Source organism: Balaenoptera physalus (assembly GCF_965194825.1).
Source record: "Balaenoptera physalus genome assembly, chromosome: 16".
Taxonomy (NCBI): domain Eukaryota; kingdom Metazoa; phylum Chordata; class Mammalia; order Artiodactyla; family Balaenopteridae; genus Balaenoptera; species Balaenoptera physalus.
The window spans coordinates 18,567,926-18,586,167 of NC_138898.1; the positions used below are offsets into that span (position 1 = coordinate 18,567,926).

Genomic DNA, 18,242 nt, shown 5'->3' on the forward strand with positions numbered 1-18,242 from the left:
TGTAGTGCTGTTTTTATGAAGGCTAGAAAACGTTCTGTAGACAGAAAACTGGGAAATAGAAAAGGAGAGAACATTGTGCCGCAGGAAGAAACAAGGGAGAAAAACTTTGGGAAAAGAAGGAAAATTAATAATTGATTATCACTTACTGTTGCCAGTCACTGTGCTAGATACTCCATTTATATCATCTTGTTTAACCTCTGCAACCATCCTGGGACGTAGATTTATTGCATCCATTTTGTGGATTAGGAAACAGGCTCAGAAAGGTTAAGTAAATTGCCCAGTTCATACAGCGAGGTGATTTGAGGGCAGTTCTCTTAGACCCTCAGTGCCCTGGACACAGGAAGGAAGAAAATATCACAAAATTCAAACTGAAGCCTAGCAGAGACCTGAAAAGATCAAAGTGAAACTAACTGGAGATGAAGAAAAGAAGGATGATCAGAGTGACCGAAGAGGTTCTACTAGTCACTAGGAAGAGGTGTGGCCTCTGAATCTGCCGGCTTGGAGCAGGGCAGGGGCAGGTGGTTGGAGCTGGTGCTGATGGAGGTCAGGATGGAAGATGGCTAGAGGGCCTCAGCAAGTCAGAGAGGCTGTTGTTTCCAGGACAGCTGAGTGAGGAGGACCTGAGTTAAGGCAAAGACATGGTTGGCCCAGTGCAGAGACAAGGGCCCTGGTCCTCTCTAGCGCAGAAGAAGACTTGAACTCAGTGCATGACTCCTCCCTTTTGGAGGGTTAGATTCTTTGTCAAAATCTTCCATCAGGAAAGCCAGACTTAGCCACCATGTTATCAATAATGCTCCAGCAACCCATCAAGATCTTTTCTGATGATATGAGTAGGAATGCCACAGGAAGGTTTCAATCCATTCAAAAAGGTACTTACCAAAAAACCCCACATTTTTTTTTTCTATGTGCCAGGAATGACTTAAGAGATGGGGATAAAATGGCATGCCCAAATACTTTGATCCTTGCCCTTTGCAACTACAGTTTAGTGGAGGAGACAGATACTAATCACATGATCATACAAGTAAATGTAAGATTGAAATTTTAAAAGTGCTCCAAAGGAAAGGTATGCAATACTGTGAGAGCATAATAAATAAGGCATCCTTGAGAAAGCAATGCTTGTGCTATGATGCAGGGAACGAGTAGAAGTTAATTATTTGAAGGAATAATATTACATTCCAAACGGAGAAACCATCAAGTGCAAAAGTCTTTTTTATTTATTTTATTTTTTTTCTCTTTCTTTTTTTTTAACATCTTTATTGGAGTATAATTGCTTTACAATGGTGTGTTAGTTTCTGCTTTATAACAAAGTGAATCAGTTATACATATACATATATCCCAATATCTCTTCCCTCTTGCGTCTCCCTCCCTCCCACCCTCCCTAAGTCTTTTGTTTTAAATTGTCATTCTGGAGGATGGAGGCTTAGTGCAAGTTCAGGACTTTGTACATATTTAACAGTCCATCTGGATTTCTCCTTTCCTAACTGGAAACTTCCCTAATGGACAAAAAGTCCACATTTCAGGTCAAAGATAGTGCTTTTGTCTTTAAGCATAAGATGGTTTTTATTTATTCATACATACATACATACATGCAAGTACCTATCCATCCAATCAGATCTCCAACCAAGTGTCTATTCATTTATCTATTCATTCATTACCCATTCATATATCCATTTAATCATCCATCATACCAATCATCAATCCATGTGTCATCTACCCATTCACCAGACAACCATCCATCTATCCATGCATCTATACACCAACTCACATTCTATCTCACCATTTGTTTATATATCCATTATCTGTCCACCCGCCTACCTATTCATCCATTCGTTTACCCATGTGTCCATCAATTCATTTATCCATTGATGTATCCATATATTCATTTACCCCTCTGTGATGTAATAAATATGTTTGGTCTCTACCCCTGGCTCCTGACACAGAGTTCCTAAATCCCTTGGAATTTCCTGGGTGATAGAAAAATGTTTTGTTCTCATAAGGCAACTCTTGGTGGGCCCCTGTATAGCTTCAGAATGGGGCTGGTCACCAGGAAGATCAAGCCATGATTAGAAGTTTTGAACTTTCAGCCCCACCCTTTCATCCTCTGGGGAGGGGAGAGGGACTGGAGATTGAGTTAATCACGCCTACAGTGATGAAATTTCCATAAAAATCCCAGCTATGGGGTTCAGAGAGGTTCCAGGTTGGTGAATGTATCCACATAGTGGGAGGGTAGAACACCCCAAACTCCACCTGGACAGAAAATCCTGTGCTTAGGACCCTTCCAGACCTTGCCCTATATATCTCTTCATCTGCCTGTTCATTTGTATCCTTTACAATATTCTTTATAATAAACTGGTAAACATAACTAAAGCATTTCCCTGAGTTCTGTGATCCATTAATAGCCAATTATCAAACCTGAGGAGAGAGTCATGGGCAACCCTGATTTGTAGCCCAGTTGGATAGCAGTGTGAGTAACCTGGGAACACTCTACTTGTGACTGGCATTCAAAGTGGGGGGAGCAGTCTTGTGGGGAAGAGCCCTTAACCTGTGGGGGTCTGTGCTAACTCCAGGTAGTTAGTATCAGAATTGACTAATGCGAGGGAAAAACCCACACATTTGGTGTCAGAAGTGTTATGAATGGAGAAACAAGTTTTCTTTTACCCACCCCTCCAACCAACCAATAATTTATTCATGTATGCATTCACCCATCCTTCCATCCATCCATTCGTCCACCCAACTATCAGTGTATTCATCCATTTATCATTCATCCATTTAATCATCCAAGTATTCATCCATTTTCCATCCACTTATTGACTCATTGATACATTCATCCATTTCTATTGCTTCTCTGACAAATTTCCACATCCTTAGTGACTTAAAACAACACAGATTTATTATCTTACAGTTCTAGAGTTCAGCAGTCCAAAATGGGTCTTAAGAGGTTAAAATTAAAATGTGGGTAGAGCAGCAGTACTTCTGGAGGTCCTAGGGGAGAATCTGTTTCCTTGCCTTTTCCATCTTCTAGGGCCCACCTGCATTCCTGATCTCATGTCTCCTTCCTTGAACTTTAAAACCAGCAGCCTACCATCTTTAAATCTCTAAGTCTGTCCCTTCTGCCTTCCTCTTATAAGGGTACTTGTGATTACATTGGGCCAGCCCAGATAATCCAGGATAATCTCCCCATCTCAAGGTCAGTTGATTAGTAAGCTTATTTCCCCTTTGCCATGTAATCTAAAATATTCACAAATTTCAGGGATTAAGACATCTTTGAGAGCCATTATTCTACCATACCATCCGTCCATTTATGCATTCATTCATCCATCTGTTCATTAGTCCATCTTTGTGTTCATCCATCAATCCATCAGTTTGGTCATCCATTCACTCATCTAGTATCTATGTACCCACGTACGTATGTATGTATGTATGTATCTATCTATCTATTCATCCATCCATTGTCCACTTATTTATCCATTCATCCAACGAATCATTCACTTGCCCACCACCCATTCATCTGTCATATAAGCCATCCATCCTAATTTCATTATTTCCATTTATCCATTCAATCATCCATTCCTCCACCAATCATTCATGCATCATTTTTTCTTCTTCACTTTATTGTGCTTTGCTTTACTGTGCTTCACAGATATTTCATTATTTTTCATGCATCATTTTAACTATCCAACTGTCCATCTAATCATTCTTGAGCTACCCTTATCTACCTTGTCTCTTTTAATTAAGTAAACAATACCCTTCCAAGACTATACACACACACACACACACACACACACACACACACACACACACACACACAGAGATCACCATTTGGACTTACTTACCAAAACAGATCATCCTACCTGGATCTTTGCCATTTGTTTTCAACCACCTATTTTTCTGATCCTAACTCCAAATGACTTGGAGCTCCTGGCTCCTAATCCTGACTCCATTTTGCCTGTGGTACTTTGTACTTGCTCGATGTCAATGGGTCTTCCAGGAATTTTACTTAGTTTACAAAGCTCTGCCTGCGTTGCCCCTGATCTGCCCTTGCCCTTGTTAACACCCAGAAGGAGTAAGGAGAATAAGCAAACTTGCAATATGTGAGTATTTGTGCAGGGAAGGTATTGGATCAGAGCTGTGTCTCAATGTTTTCTCTGCTATACCCCCTGTGACCCCAATGAGGAGGTTTGTGTTTTTTGTTGTTTTTTTTTTAACATCTTTATTGGAGTATAATTGCTTTACAATGGTGTGTTAGTTTCTGCTTTATAACAAAGTGAATCAGTTATACATATGTTCCCATATCTCCTCCCTCTTCCGTCTCCCTCCCATCCTCCCTATCCCACCCCTCTAGGTGGTCACAAAGCACCAAGCTGATCTCCCTGTGCTGTGCGGCTGCTTCCCACTAGCTATCTATTTTACATTTGGTAATGTATATAAGTCCATGCCACTCTCTCACTTTGTCCCAGCTTACCTTTCCCCCTCCCCATTTCCTCAAGTCCATTCTCTACGTCTGTGTCTTTATTCCTGTCCTGCCCCTAGGTTCTTTAGAACCTTTTTTTTTTTTTCAGATTCCATATATATGTGTTAGCATACGGTATTTGTTTTTCTCTTTCTGACTTACTTCACTCTGTATGACAGACCCTAGGTCCATCCATCTCACTAAAAATAACTCAATTTTGTTTCTTTTTATGGCTGAGTAATATTCCATTGTATATATGTGCCACTTCTTTATCCATTCATCTGTCGATGGACACTTAGGTTTCTTCCGTGTCCTGGCCATTGTAAATAGAGCTGCAATGAACATTGTGGTACATGACTCTTTTTGAATTATGGTTTTCTCAGGGTATATGCCCAGTAGTGGGATTGCTGGGTCATATGGTAGTTCTATTTTTCATTTTTTAAGGAACCTCCATACTGTTCTGCATAGTGGCTGTATCAATTTACATTCCTACCAACAGTGCAAGAGGGTTCCCTTTTCTCCACACGCTCTCCAGCATTTATTGTTTGTAGATTTTTTGATGATGGCCATTCTGACCGGTGTGAGGTGATATCTCATTGTAGTTTTGATTTTCATTTCTCTAATGATTAGTGATGTTGAGCATCCTTTCATGTGTTTGTTGTCAATCTGTATATCTTCTTTGGAGAAATGTCTATTTAGGTCTTCTGCCCATTTTTGGATTGGGTTGTTTGTTTTTTTTGATATTGAGCTGCATGAGCTGCTTGTAAATTTTGGAGATTAATCCTTTGTCTGTTGCTTCATTTGCAAATATTTTCTCCCATTCTGAAGGTTGTCTTTTCGTCTCCTTTATGTTTTCCTTTGCTGTGCAAAAGCTTTTAAGTTTCATTAAGTCCCATTTGCTATTTTTGTTTTTATTTCCATTTCCAATGAGGAGATTTGTATGAAACCTATACTTCTCACCATCTAGGTTGATTTTTTCTCCCAGGGAAGTAAGACAAATAGTACTGAAAATATTTATGGTGTGATGGTCATAAAACCATTTTGAAAATTACAAAAAAATCTCAAAAATTGCCATTATATAAGGAAAAACTAATAAAATATGGCTAACTTTATTTTTAACAAGTTTTGTTCCTCTCCCAGACTTTTGCCCAACAAATACTAGTAATAAGTTGAGAAAGCATATACTACTGAAGCAAAAGCATTAATAGTGGCAATAACTATAAAATCACCACTCCTTCACCAACACCATCATGATTTATAGTTGTCAGAACTGGTAATGATCTCTCACCACAGGCTGAGCCATAGACAAGGTACACCATGGCTATGTGACATTGCCAGTGCTCAGCTAAATGCCACCCCCTGCTCTGTTGCTCAGGAGAGCACATCAGAATACAAATGAATAGGAGTGACATTATTATAAGAATATCTGCTCCCATTTATTTATTTTTTTAAAAGGTAAATAATTTAGACTGTGCTCCTTTGTATATGATCAGTGACAAATTACCATATACTTCATAACTGGCCATGTCGAGACCTAACACTGAGAACCATGGCTAAATGACTGCTAGATTCCTGTATGGTTTTAAGGTCAAGAATCCATCACAGGCACATGTTTAAATTGGAATGAATTGTCTGAGCAAGTCTTGGTAGCCCAGCTCTTCTCCTGCAAATGCCATTCACTTGTTGGGTAAGCAGAGGGCAGAAGTGCTGGTACTTCATGGAGCTCAACACTGGCCAGTCCTTTGAGGGCATTGTTTACACTTCTTCAAAACCGTTCAAGAAAACTTTAATGAAAAGTGTGCTGTTATCCAAAAGAATATTTCAGAAATGCATGAAGAGGGACAGTGCCCTGGCAATTCTCTATGACCGATCAGTAGTCTGGTCTGGGAAGATGTCACACCTTAGCAGTTGGAAGATTCTACGGCCCTGAGTCAAAAGATTTTGGAGGCACTGACATTTCAACAGTGTGAGGACACTGGTTTATGAATATGGCCTCTGGTCATCACAAAGACACATGCAAATTATACATAATGGGTTTATACTCTGATGTCTCATGTATAAAATACTACACCTGAAATCCTCAATAATAATTCTTGGGTTTATGCCAAAGCTCTTTTACATGCTGCATCTCATTTGACCCTGACGGCACCCTGATAAGTTGCCTAGACAGGGCATTATCCCCATTTTACAGGTGAAATAACTACATCATTGTGGTCACTGTCAAAGTTAATGTCTGGAGATGGCAAATAGGTTTCACACTGCAAGCCCTTCCTAGTTGGCCCTACCCCATATAGGTGGGGACAGTATAAGGGTTTGAATCCCAGCATGTGGAGATCATTGAGGGCCATTTTGGAGGATGACTACCACACTTTTCCCTGGCAAAAAACATGGAAACTAATTAATTAATTAAAAAGAAACTCTAGTGCTTTATTCCTAGAGTGAAAACAGCGTTGCTTTTTTTTTTTTTAATAGTCAATTTGCAGATAGTCATGTCTCTAAATTGGTCAGTAATGTTGATGGCAGAATTGTGTACATAAGGAAAAGGATTCCACAGCAACTTGAGGCTTGGTAAAAAGCTTCAGCTTAAGCAAGTTTTTATGGCTAAAATGGTCTGTGGCTGCAGGAAAGTACACTTCTGAGTGAGAATGAAGGATTTATGGAGCCATTTCAGGGTAGGGTGACCAGTGTTTTCAAAAAATCCTGTCCAAGAACGTTTGAGGTGTGACTTTCCATAAATCATAGTTACCGAAAGTGAGCACAGTCATTTATACATATAAATTCAGATTTTAAAAAAATCAAAATAGTAGTTGTGCCGTACATGGGTGAGAGAGCTCTACAGCACTTTAAGAGTTAAATCAGCCCAATTAATACACAAGGGATGGAGGTCATATATCAGCAGAAGGCACTTGAAAAGACAGGAGGTCCCTCAGGCCAAGGGCAAGAAGGACAGAGATGGACTTGGGGCGAATCAATGGAATTAATATGTTTCAAAAAAAAGCCAGTCAGCAGAAGGGGGAAGGTCTACACAGAACCTGGGAAAATAGGGGCCAGAGGAAAGGATGTAATTAACAATTTGTTCAGCAGTTACCATGTGCTAAATAGTTTGTACGAATAATTTAATCCACACAACAACCCTATTATCGAAATCAAAAAACTCTAAGTTAAGTGACTTTCCTAAGGTCACCAGTGGTAGAGCTGGAATTGGAACCAGATCTCTTTGTCTCCAAAGGCTGTGGGCTTAACTATTCTTATCCAGTTTTGTCCTGGGGAAAGTGCTTTTGGCAGGCCAGGGCACTGCCACTGGCTATACATATTTTTTTTATTTCTTCTTTGGGAGTTACCTCCACACACCATGGGTTACTGGCATTTTCTCAGTGGCAAATTCGCAGGCACATGATTTCGAGCTGTAAGGGGGAATAGAGCTGATACTGCCCACTCTCCTCCTGTTACAGATGATATCTGTGAGTTCATTTTTTATTTTTATTTTTAAAATTATTTATACATTTATTTATTTGTCTGCACCGGGTCTTAGTTGAGGCACGTGGGATCTTCGTTGCCACGTGCTGGATCTTTTAGTTGTAGCACGTGGGATCTAGTTCCCTGACCAGGGATCGAACCCAGGCCCCCTGCATTGGGAGCACGGCATCTTAACCACTGGACCACCAGGGAAGTCCCTCTGTGAGTTTATTTTTGCAAACTGCCATGAACCCCTCTCCACCAGCTCTTGGGGAATAAGGTCCACGATGTAGCAGGGGAATTCCATTTTTGGCAATTAGTGAGAGTGACTCTAAAGGGATGCAGTTGATTTTCTCATGTGGTTTGTTGGATTCGTCACGGTCTAATCAGAAAACAAAACATTCTGAGAGGTTAAAACACGAGGACTTTATCTGAGGACAAAGAGGTCTGGGACCAGCATGCTTATAAATTGGCTCAGAATTGTTTGCAAGGGCAGCATTATTGGAAATAAGTGTATGGCCTCATAAGATACTACTTTGAAGGACAAAATTCATTGGGGTGATCATCCTGGTATACTTCAGATCTCAGCTAATGGACAGCTTTCCTTGACCTCCTTGATCAAGGCAGATCCTTCCAGCACAGGCTCTCATGGCACCAAGTGACCTTCCTTTATGGCACTTACCACTGCTGTTATGTTTTACATTTGCTTGCACGATTATTTGACTAAACGTCTGTCTTCTTCACAGATTGCAAGCTCCAGGAAGGCTGAGTTTGTGCTGCATTTTATTCACCATTGTATCCCCAGCACCCAGTACAGTGCTTGTCAGTTGCAGGTAATCAGTGAATGTCCTTTCAATGTATGTGTTCGATTGTAAGCATCGATCTCCTTAGGTATCCACCCAAGATAAATGAAAACGTATGTCCACACAAAGACTTGCATGTAAATGTTCATAGCACCATTATTCATAATAGCCCCAAAGTGGAAACAATCCAAATGTCCATTAGTTGGGGAGGGGATAAGTATTGTAAAAGACGGCATATCCATACAATGGAGGACTCTGCAGCGATAAAAAGGAATAAACAGATAATATATTCTACAACGTGGATGAACCGCAAAGATATTGCGTTAAGTGAAATAAGCCAGACACAAATGACTGCATATTGCACTGTTCTGTAAGTATGAAATTTCTAGAAAAGGCAAAACTATAGAGAAGAAAGCAGATCAATGATTGCCTGGGCCTGGGAGTGGGAGTGGGCAGTGACTGCAAACAGGAAGAAGGGAACTCCTGGGGGTGGTGGAAATTTTCTAAAACTGGATTGTGGTAAAGGTTGCCCCACTGTATAAATTTACTAAAAATCATTAAACTGTACACTTGCAGTAGGTGTGGGGTACGGTATGCAAATTATCTTCAATAAAGCTGTTAAAAATGTTTAAAAAATCAGTCTCCTTACTTAGTCATTTTATCCCAACTTATGTTCTGGGAATACTATTTCTGTGGGACATTGTGCCAGAGACTGCTAAGTGAGTCTCTCAACTCTTTAGTGACAGAATCTCAATTTTTTTAATTGAATTATAGTTGATTTACAGTATTGTGCTAGTTTCAGGTGCACAGCAAAGTGATTCAGATATATATATATATATATATATATATATATATATATATATATATATATACTTTTTTCAGATTCTTTTCCATTATAGGTTATTACAAAATATTGAATACAGTTCCCTGTGCTATACAGTAGGTCCTTGCTGTTTATCTATTTTATAGATAGTAGTATGTATCTGTTAGTCCCATACTCCTAATTTATCCCTCCCCCTGCTTCCCCCTTTGGTAACCATAAGTTTGTTTTCTATGTCTGTGAGTCTGTTTCTATTTCATAAATAAGTTCATTTGTATTATTTTTTAGATTACACATATAAGTAATACATAATATTTGTCTTTGACTGACTTCACTTAGCATGATTATCTCTAGGTCCATCCATGTTGTTACAAATGACAATATTTCATTCTTTTTTATGACTGAGTAATATTCCATCACATATATATATATATATATATATATATATATATATATATATATATATATATATATGGCACATCTTCTTTATCCATTCATCTGTTGATGGAAACTTAACAACCTCAATTTTTAAAAATATTTATTTATTTATTTATTTATTTGGCTGCGCCGGATCTTAGTTGCGGCAGGCGAGATCTAGTTCCCTGACCAGGGATCGAACCTGGGCACTCTGCATTGGGAGCGCAGAGTCTTAACCATTGGACCACCAGGGAAGTCCCAAGAACCTCAGTTTTTAACTTGACACATAGCCAAGTAAAATTTTTTTTAAATACCATATTTCCCAGCCTCCTCTGCAGCTTGGTGTGGCCATGTGACTGACTTCTGGCCAATGAGATGTAAGCAGAAGTGATGTGTAGTATTTCCAGGAAGTCTGTTTAAGGAACATGACTCACTTTTTCCTATTTGTCTTTCTTTTTTTCCATCCAAAAAAATAGGGACTGGTGTTCCAGCAGCCACTTTGGACCATGAAGTGACCTTGGGAATGAAAGTCAATGATGGTGGAGCAAAAATACTGAAGCCTTGGGCTTCCCTGGTGGCGCAGTGGTTGAGACTCTGCCTGCCAATGCAGGGGACATGCGTTCGAGCCCTGGTCTGGGAAGATCCCACATGCCACAGAGCAACTAAGCTCGTGAGCCACAGCCACTGAGCCTGCACGTCTGGAGCCTGTGCTCCGCAACAAGAGAGGCCGTGATAGTGAGAGGCCCGCGCACCACGACGAAGGGTGGCCCCCGCTTGCCGCAACTAGAGAAAGCCCTCACACAGAAACGAAGACCCAACACAGCCAAAAAATAATAATAATAATCATACTGAAGCCTGGGTTGCTGACGATACCACAGAGCTGCATGCCTCCCTTGCACTGCCTGCTTCCCAGATTTCTTTTATGCAAGACAAAAATAAACTTCAACGTTACTAGTGCCCTTTGTCCTTTTGTGTGTGTGTGTGTGTGTGTGTGTGTGCTATGTAGGCAAATCTAATCCTAATACTAGTTTAAATAGGTATTAAATGAAAAAGGCCAAATAATTTTGAGAAATATTATGTTAAAGTTTTCATTAATGCAGAACTTCTCAGAGTTTTTAATGAAAAATGGGAGCTTCCAAGAGGGTCTCAAGTATGCACAATGTCCAAACCAACCTGACCCCAAAACTCTTTTTAGTGGAGCATCTCATGAGAAGAATGATTTAGAGCAAAGGGAAATGTTTCTTTAAAAAAATCCACATTTTGGCCTCTTCCTTTCTAATCCATCCTTCTTCTAGGCTGCTAGAGAGATCTTTCTAAAACATAAACTTGATGGTATCACATCCCTGTTTAAAATCCTTGAATGATTCTTGTAGGAAAAAGTTCAGACTCCTTCATGTAATGAATAAGACCTTTTGTGATCTGGCCCCTGTATTCTCTCTAGCCTCACCCTAGCCATCTTACTCTCAAATCATGAGCCATTTGTACTGCTGAGAACTGCATATGTTCACCCGTCTCTCTGCCTCTGCAGCACATGCTGTGTCTCCTGAGTGGAACACTTTCCACCTGCCACCTTACCTGGCATTCTACCTTTGATGGTTTAGACCAGGCTCAGGTATCAGCTCATTCATATCCATTCATACTTTGAGCAATTCCTACTATGTAGCCAGACATTGTACTAGTACTTGAGTTACAAAGCCAAATAAATAGTCCTTGCCCTGGAGGGACAAAGAATCAAATGAATGTAGATAAGAACTGCATTAGTCAGAGTGTACTAATGGCTATAACAAACAACCTTCACATTTCAGTGACTTGACATTTTGACAGTTTATTTCTCCCTCATAGCACAGTCCAGTGCATGGAAGCACACGGGTTCTGCTCCGTGCAGTCAGTAGGTGACGCAGACTCATGCCATTGCCATTTTCTGGGGCCTCTTGATTCCTCCACTGGATAGTTTTTTTTTTTTTTTTTTTTTTTTAAACTTGACAGAGACATTGTGAAATCTTTTTTTTTTTAATTAATTAATTTATTTTATTTATGGCTGTGTTGGGTCTTCGTTTCTGTGCGAGGGCTTTCTCTAGTTGTGGCAAGCGAGGGCCACTCTTCATCGCGGTGCGCGGGCCTCTCACTGTCACGGCCTCTCTTGTTGCGGAGCACAGGCTCCAGACGCGCAGGCTCAGTAATTGTGGCTCATGGGCCCAGTTGCTCCGTGGCATGTGGGAATCTTCCCAGACCAGGGCTCGAACCCGTGTCCCCTGCATCGGCAGGCAGATTCTCAACCACTGCGCCACCAGGGAAGCCCCCTCCACTGGATAGTTTTGCATCTAGCCAGCAGATGAGGATAGGAGAAAGTCTGGAGGATCACATAGGAAGTTTTAGGGGATGCTTAGAAATGGGATATATTTGTGTCACTTCTGTCCAGATTCCGTTAGAGCTCAGTCACAAGGACCTGATTACTGAGAAATGTAGTTTTGCTATGAGCCTAGGAGGAAAATGAAATAGGCGGGGGAAAGTAGCCTTTCCTCTGCCAGAGAGATATATAAACAAGAACAATATAGAAGCTCACAGTCTAACGGAGGAAACAGACAAGTGAACAGAGGCAGGAAGGCAAGAGAGAACATGGTCAGGCAGGATGCAACTCGTGTTTTTAGAGTTACTGTCACAAAGTTCCAGAACTGTTGGCAGCCCTCTCGTGGCTCCCCTTCAGAGCGCCTAAGGATTGCTCTTCTGGGGACCTTTGTAAACATGGATGTACTATGTGGTACAGAAAGTCATGCATCACCGATGTCACCCCCACGTCAGAACTTCAGGGCCTCTTAGTGTCAGCCATCTCTGTCCCAGCCGCTGCTGTGGCATCCAGCTCTGCATGGGCTCCAGTTCCACAAAGCTGCGTCCTGATAATCCTTTGCCCCATGGTCCTGCTGCACACTCCTTAACACTGAGTTTTGGGACACCACAGAACCCCACTTGGCACCTATGCGTGAAAAACTGGAATGAGTAAGAATTCACTCAAGATGAGCTGGTGGATAAAGTTCCTTCCCTTCCCTCTCCCACAGGCTGTACTGAGACTCATTTTATGTGGCTTCTCAGAGGATAATCCCTTGGGTGGGAGCAATCAGCCACACTTAGTGGAGGCCACATGAATAATCATCCTGGTAATGGCTCTTCCCTCTTGCCTACTTTACTCATTAAAAAAAAAAAATTATTTATTTATTTGGCTGCGCCAGGTCTTAGTTGTGGCATGTGGGATCTTCGTTGCCACGTATGAGATCTTCGTTGTGGCATGGGGCTGTTTTTAGTTGCGGCATGTGGGATCTAGTTCCCTGACCAGAGATCAAACCCGGGCCCCTGCATTGGGAGCACAGAGTCTTACCCACTGGACTGGCAGAAGGAGAAAGTCCCCTACTTACTCCTTTTGCCTCTCACTCCTGCCCTACAGAATCAGCCTCTGCATTCTGGAGAACCCAGGCTAAGACGTCCCCATGGATGGGTACAGCTAAAAGACACTTAGCTGTCTCTGTTTCCCCTCCAGACCCTGGATACTGTGGAAGTGTTTCAAGGGTCAGATTCCACTAACCTTGGTCGGTTCTACAGACTTGACTCTTTGAAGGTCAAGCCTGCTGCCTCTCCTGAGTATAGCTACCAAATCTTTCCTTTGCTTGTACCTGTACCATTCATTTGTGAATCAATCATGCATTCCTATTGATTTCTTGTTTAGTGATATAACATTTGTGTCTTTGCGTGTGTTGAATTTCTTATGTGCTACTGACTTTTCTCAAGTTTAAGAACAGGAATTACTGACAAATCTACCTCCCTCCCCCCTCCCCCTCCCACACCTCACAACACTGTCCTTGCTTTTATGCTTTGGCATACACACTCTCCTCCCTCTGCCTGGAGTCCCATTCCTCCCCCACCTCATTTGTGCTATGTCATCTTTTGTGGGCACAGGATTTGATTGTGTGAAAGGAGGGCCACTCGACTCCCATGTTGGACTCACCAAGTCTGCCTCTGATATAACTCTGCTCCCAGCCCCTTTCCAGAAGCTAAAGTTCACAAACCCAAGTCCCATGAGCAGTTTTAGATCCTTGATCCTGGTGTCAGACTGAAGAGGCTGTAGCTACCAGCTGTCTGGTCCTGTTTCAGCCCCTGCAGCCGCTGGTTCAGGAGGGCAAGTCCGCTATCCCCGTGAGTCAGCGGGGACAAGCAGCTCTCTGCATACTCACTCCCAGCAGCTTGGCAGGACTGGAGCTCTTCAGGATCCATGTGTCAAACTTCGCCTTGTCCTCAGCTAGACTATAAGCTCCCTGAGGTCAGAGATGTCATCTGCCTTGTTTAATGTCTAGAACAATACCTGGAACATAGGTGGTGCTTAATAAGTATTTGTGTAAGGAAGGAAGAAAGAGGAGGGAGGAGGGGAGGGCCGTGATACATCTTGGCCAGTCTTGAGTCAAATGAAAGAAATGTGCACAGGTGAGGTAGACAGGTGGCGGGGGGCGGGGGCTGCTATCTTTGTATTTTCAAACTGGAGAAATCTCTGGTGTCTGAGGAGAAGTGAAGAAGTGGTCCTCAGAAGAGAGTTAGGGCCATGGGATGAAAATCATAGGAATGCTGGGGTTTCAAAGACACTAAAAATATCCTCTCTCTGGGGGTGCAGTAAGGCTCTGCTAAATCATTACAGCTACCTCTGACAAAGTCAAACCATGTTCATCTTAAAAGTATCAGACAAACAGCTCTTGGAATCATCAGGACTCAGATCATTCCTACTTTAATTAAGGTAAAATGAGCCTCCACAGTCAGAAGCCAACCATTTTTGTGTGTGTGTGGGTGTTAAGGAAACACCTGTGAGGGGGCAAGCAGGTGGTAAGGTGGTGAGGTGACTGCCACATCTGGGAGGGGGGCAGTAATGGATGCCATACAGAGGATTCAGCCAGACAGGCCCAACTCCCCATTCCTCTCTGCCTGCATCTATTTTCTTTATAACATTTATCACTACCTCTCCCCTTGTATTTGTTTATTGTCTTTCTTTCCCCTTAGCAGGTCCATTCCACGAGAGCAAGGTCTTTGTCTTATTGACCGCTGTATCTCCTGTCTTAGATCAATGCCTGGCATTTAGTGGGCATTCAAAAATTAGCTACTAACGAACGAATTAAAGAATATTAAACAATTAGTTGAATCACTGCCATATGCTGGGCCTTGTCCTTGAGGATGCTACAAGGATGGTGAGGGAGACAGGCCTGAACATAAACACACCATAGCTCGACACCTGATTTTACGGAGGTATATCCAAGGCGCCGCAAGACCCCCGGGGCTGAAAACTCCCCGGGTGTGCGGGGGGTCCTTGGGAAGAAGCCCGTGCGCCAGGAGTGCCCGGGAGCCAGGAGGAGCGGCAGGGATGCGGCTGGAGACAGAGCTCGGGGCTCCTTGGCTCTTCGCCTGGCTTCTCGGCATCTTCTTTTCCTCACCAACGGTACCTCGGCCACAGCGGAATCTCTCTGTCGCGGTACCCCAGTCACAACCTCTCCCAGCCCCGGAGACGCCAGCCCAGGGTTTTCCATATGGCTAGCCCGCTACCTAAGAGACCTCCACCTGCTGGCTGAACCCCCGCCCCGCCCGCGCGCGCGCGCTCCAGGTCCCCGCCCCCTGCCCGCTGTCTGCGGCTGCAGGACCCCGCCCCGCCCCCTCCGCCCGCAGGACCCCGGCCCCGCCCCGCCCCCGTGGCCCCGCCGCTCTGTCCCGGGGGGCGGGGCCGCACGCAGCGGCGTCTCCAAGGCGGGGGGCGCGAGGCAGGGGGCGGGGCGGCCCCGGCGCCGGCCAATCAGCGCCGCTATCACATCCATGCAAATACGAGCACAATGGAGCGAGCCCATCACTCGCCCCTGCAAGCAAGCTTGAAATGGGCTTCTGTCTGAGCGGCAGCCAGGCTGACCAATGACTCTGTGTTTTGGGCCGGCGAAGCCCAATGGCATGGCAGGGAAGGCGGGCCCGAGCCGGGTTAGGGTGTCCTTGCAGGGTGTCTGAGCTAAACTTCACCAAATAATAGCTGTTTGTATTTTGGCTGCTGCAGGAGCCATTTTAGGTAAGTTCTTCTCTTAACTTTTTATTTTCCTCCCCGGCCTCGGCGGGTCGGTCTTGTCCGCGGGTCCCCGGCCCCGCACCGCCGGCCGGGCTGCGGTGCCCCTATGAATGAAGCCAGGATGAGGGGATGCGGCGGTGCCGAGGCCCGGCCGGGCCGGGGTCCGAGCGGGGCCGGCGGCGGGCGGCCTGGCGGAGGGCAGGCGGCGGCCTGAGGCCTGAGGCGAGGGGCCGGCCTCCGCCGCGCTCCGCTCCGCCTCGCGCTCAGGCCGGGCGGCTGTCCTTGGGAGTGCGCCGCTGCGGGCCGCGCGGAGGGTTGGGGGTCCGGGCAACCCCCGGCCCCGGGCCAGGCGTGCGGGGGCGGGGCGTGCGGAGGGCTCCCCCTTCCCTCCCGCCTCCCCGGGGCCCGGCCGAGGAGAGACCCCCGGCCGCGCAGCGGCGGGGCGGGGGTGACCGCTATTCCCGCCGCCGCCCCCGCGGAGAAGTTGCACTATTGGCGTCCTGCGTCTTTTTGCAGGGGTGGAGGAGGGTGGGCTGGTGCCAGGCTGCTGCTCCGGGAGGGGGCGGGGGCCCCGGCGCGTCCTCCGAGCGCGCACCCCCTCCGCCCCCTTCTTACGCACTAGCGCGCACTCGCCCCGAGAATTGGAACCCTGGAGATGTCCAGCAACCCCGCAGCCAAGTTTTGTGCATTATTAGATTGCATGTTTGAGCCTTCAAAAACAAAAACAAAAACGGAATCTGTCCCCTTCAGGGTATTTATTTCCTTCGCTGTTGAGAAGTAACGGAGTCTGTTCCCAAATTTCCAGAGACATGCCTGTCAGATGTGCAGAGGGTTGGCAGCTACTTGGTTTTTAAAAAGACGCTGTTAGGAAATCCCCTCACTAGTGAGATAATTGAAATTTGAGTTTGTTTGCAGCTTGTTTTATTTGATCCAATTAAAAATGCATAAGCAGACTCGTATTTGTGTACCTAAAGTGTTCCTAGTTCCAGTTATGATTGATGTGACTGTGGTTTCGGTAGTGTGTGATCTAATAAGGCAGTATAATTCAATTTTGAACCTGTAGGCCCGTGATCTCCAAATTAGGGTTTATGGACCATTAGTAGTCCGGCCAAGGTTTCTAGTGAATCCTTGGCATCTCCAGGCATCTTTGGGACTGTGTGTGCACCTTATTCTCCACACTGCTCATTTCTGGTGTAGCAGATCCATGAACGGAGAAAATACCCATTTAAAATTTTTTACAATTTTTAGAGTGTCTGCAGTATTGCCTGAGATTCGACTATTGTTTCTCAAATGGCTTATAGGAATACCATCCCGGTAGGCTCCAAATTTCGACGTACTTTAAGGGGATATGCTTGTGACCCCTGGAAGAGTCCAGACAAGGGCCACTCTGCTGTGTTCCCAGGGCTAATTATGAGCTATCTTTCTTACTGTGGATTTGTACCCATCGACTGTGCATGGCACAGGAGAATCTGTTGGTATTACAAATTGGAAGATCAGGTTGGCAACCTCAGGGAGATAGTTCTTCTAAACTTTGTGGCTCTCTGGGAATAGAGAGAAGGTTTGAGATCCATGTGTGATAAAATGATTAGGCGTGAAATGTCAAGTAAAAGGGTTTATGCCAACCAGAGCAGGTGGTTTCATATAAGCAATGCATGACTGTAACAAAAGGCCTGGGAAAATGTGGAGTTGTAAAAAGGTTAATTTTGGACTTCTTTTCCGTCCCAGGGCAGATTTCCTAGATGAATTATGATGAATTATTTAAACTTTTTTCTTGATTAATGGGCTATTAAAAGCTAACCTTTACAATTCCCCCCCTGCCCTTTTTTTTTTTTTTTTTTTTTTTTTTGCTAACTTTTTTTTTTAGCTAACTCTCCCTTATAGTAACCAGACTATGATACTGTTCTTGCTGTAGTGTGGCCATGGGCAAAGTAAATCTAGATCTGTTGTGAAATTAGCTGTGTCTCATCGCAGTATTACAGTCTGCCTGGAGTCTCATCTTTTATACTGCAGTTATTTTTTTGCTTTTTACATTTAGCTCTTCTGTTATAGCACTGCAAAGCCTTGGAATATGATCACTTTTCCCACAACTTTTTAATGTTCTATAGCTTTCTAATTATTTTTATAATTTATTATTAGTATAGTCCGTAGTTCTCTGAACTCATCAGTGTATTACTTCAGGCAAATCACGGGAGAAATTGAATGGCCAGTTGAAAGTGAAGTGGGAGG

General features: G+C 43.9%; 1 protein-coding gene and 2 long non-coding RNA genes across 3 annotated transcripts in view; 2 read left to right on the plus strand and 1 right to left on the minus strand.

The window, feature by feature from the left end:
* Positions 1-13,418, plus strand: part of LOC309645378 — a 62,658-nt gene extending 49,240 nt beyond the window's left edge. Inside the window, exons 3-4 of the long non-coding RNA XR_014254838.1 lie at positions 8,653-8,739; positions 10,423-13,418. This is a non-coding gene — a long non-coding RNA (uncharacterized lncRNA). The remainder of the gene's footprint in view (positions 1-8,652; positions 8,740-10,422) is intronic.
* Positions 1-18,242, minus strand: part of LOC309645405 — a 925,297-nt gene that overhangs the window by 882,005 nt on the left and 25,050 nt on the right. The window lies entirely within an intron of this gene.
* CHD6 (chromodomain helicase DNA binding protein 6) overlaps positions 15,884-18,242 on the plus strand; it is a 208,287-nt gene continuing 205,928 nt past the window's right edge. The window contains exon 1 of the mRNA XM_082430010.1: positions 15,884-16,019. The gene's annotated coding sequence lies outside the window, so the exon portion shown is untranslated. The remainder of the gene's footprint in view (positions 16,020-18,242) is intronic.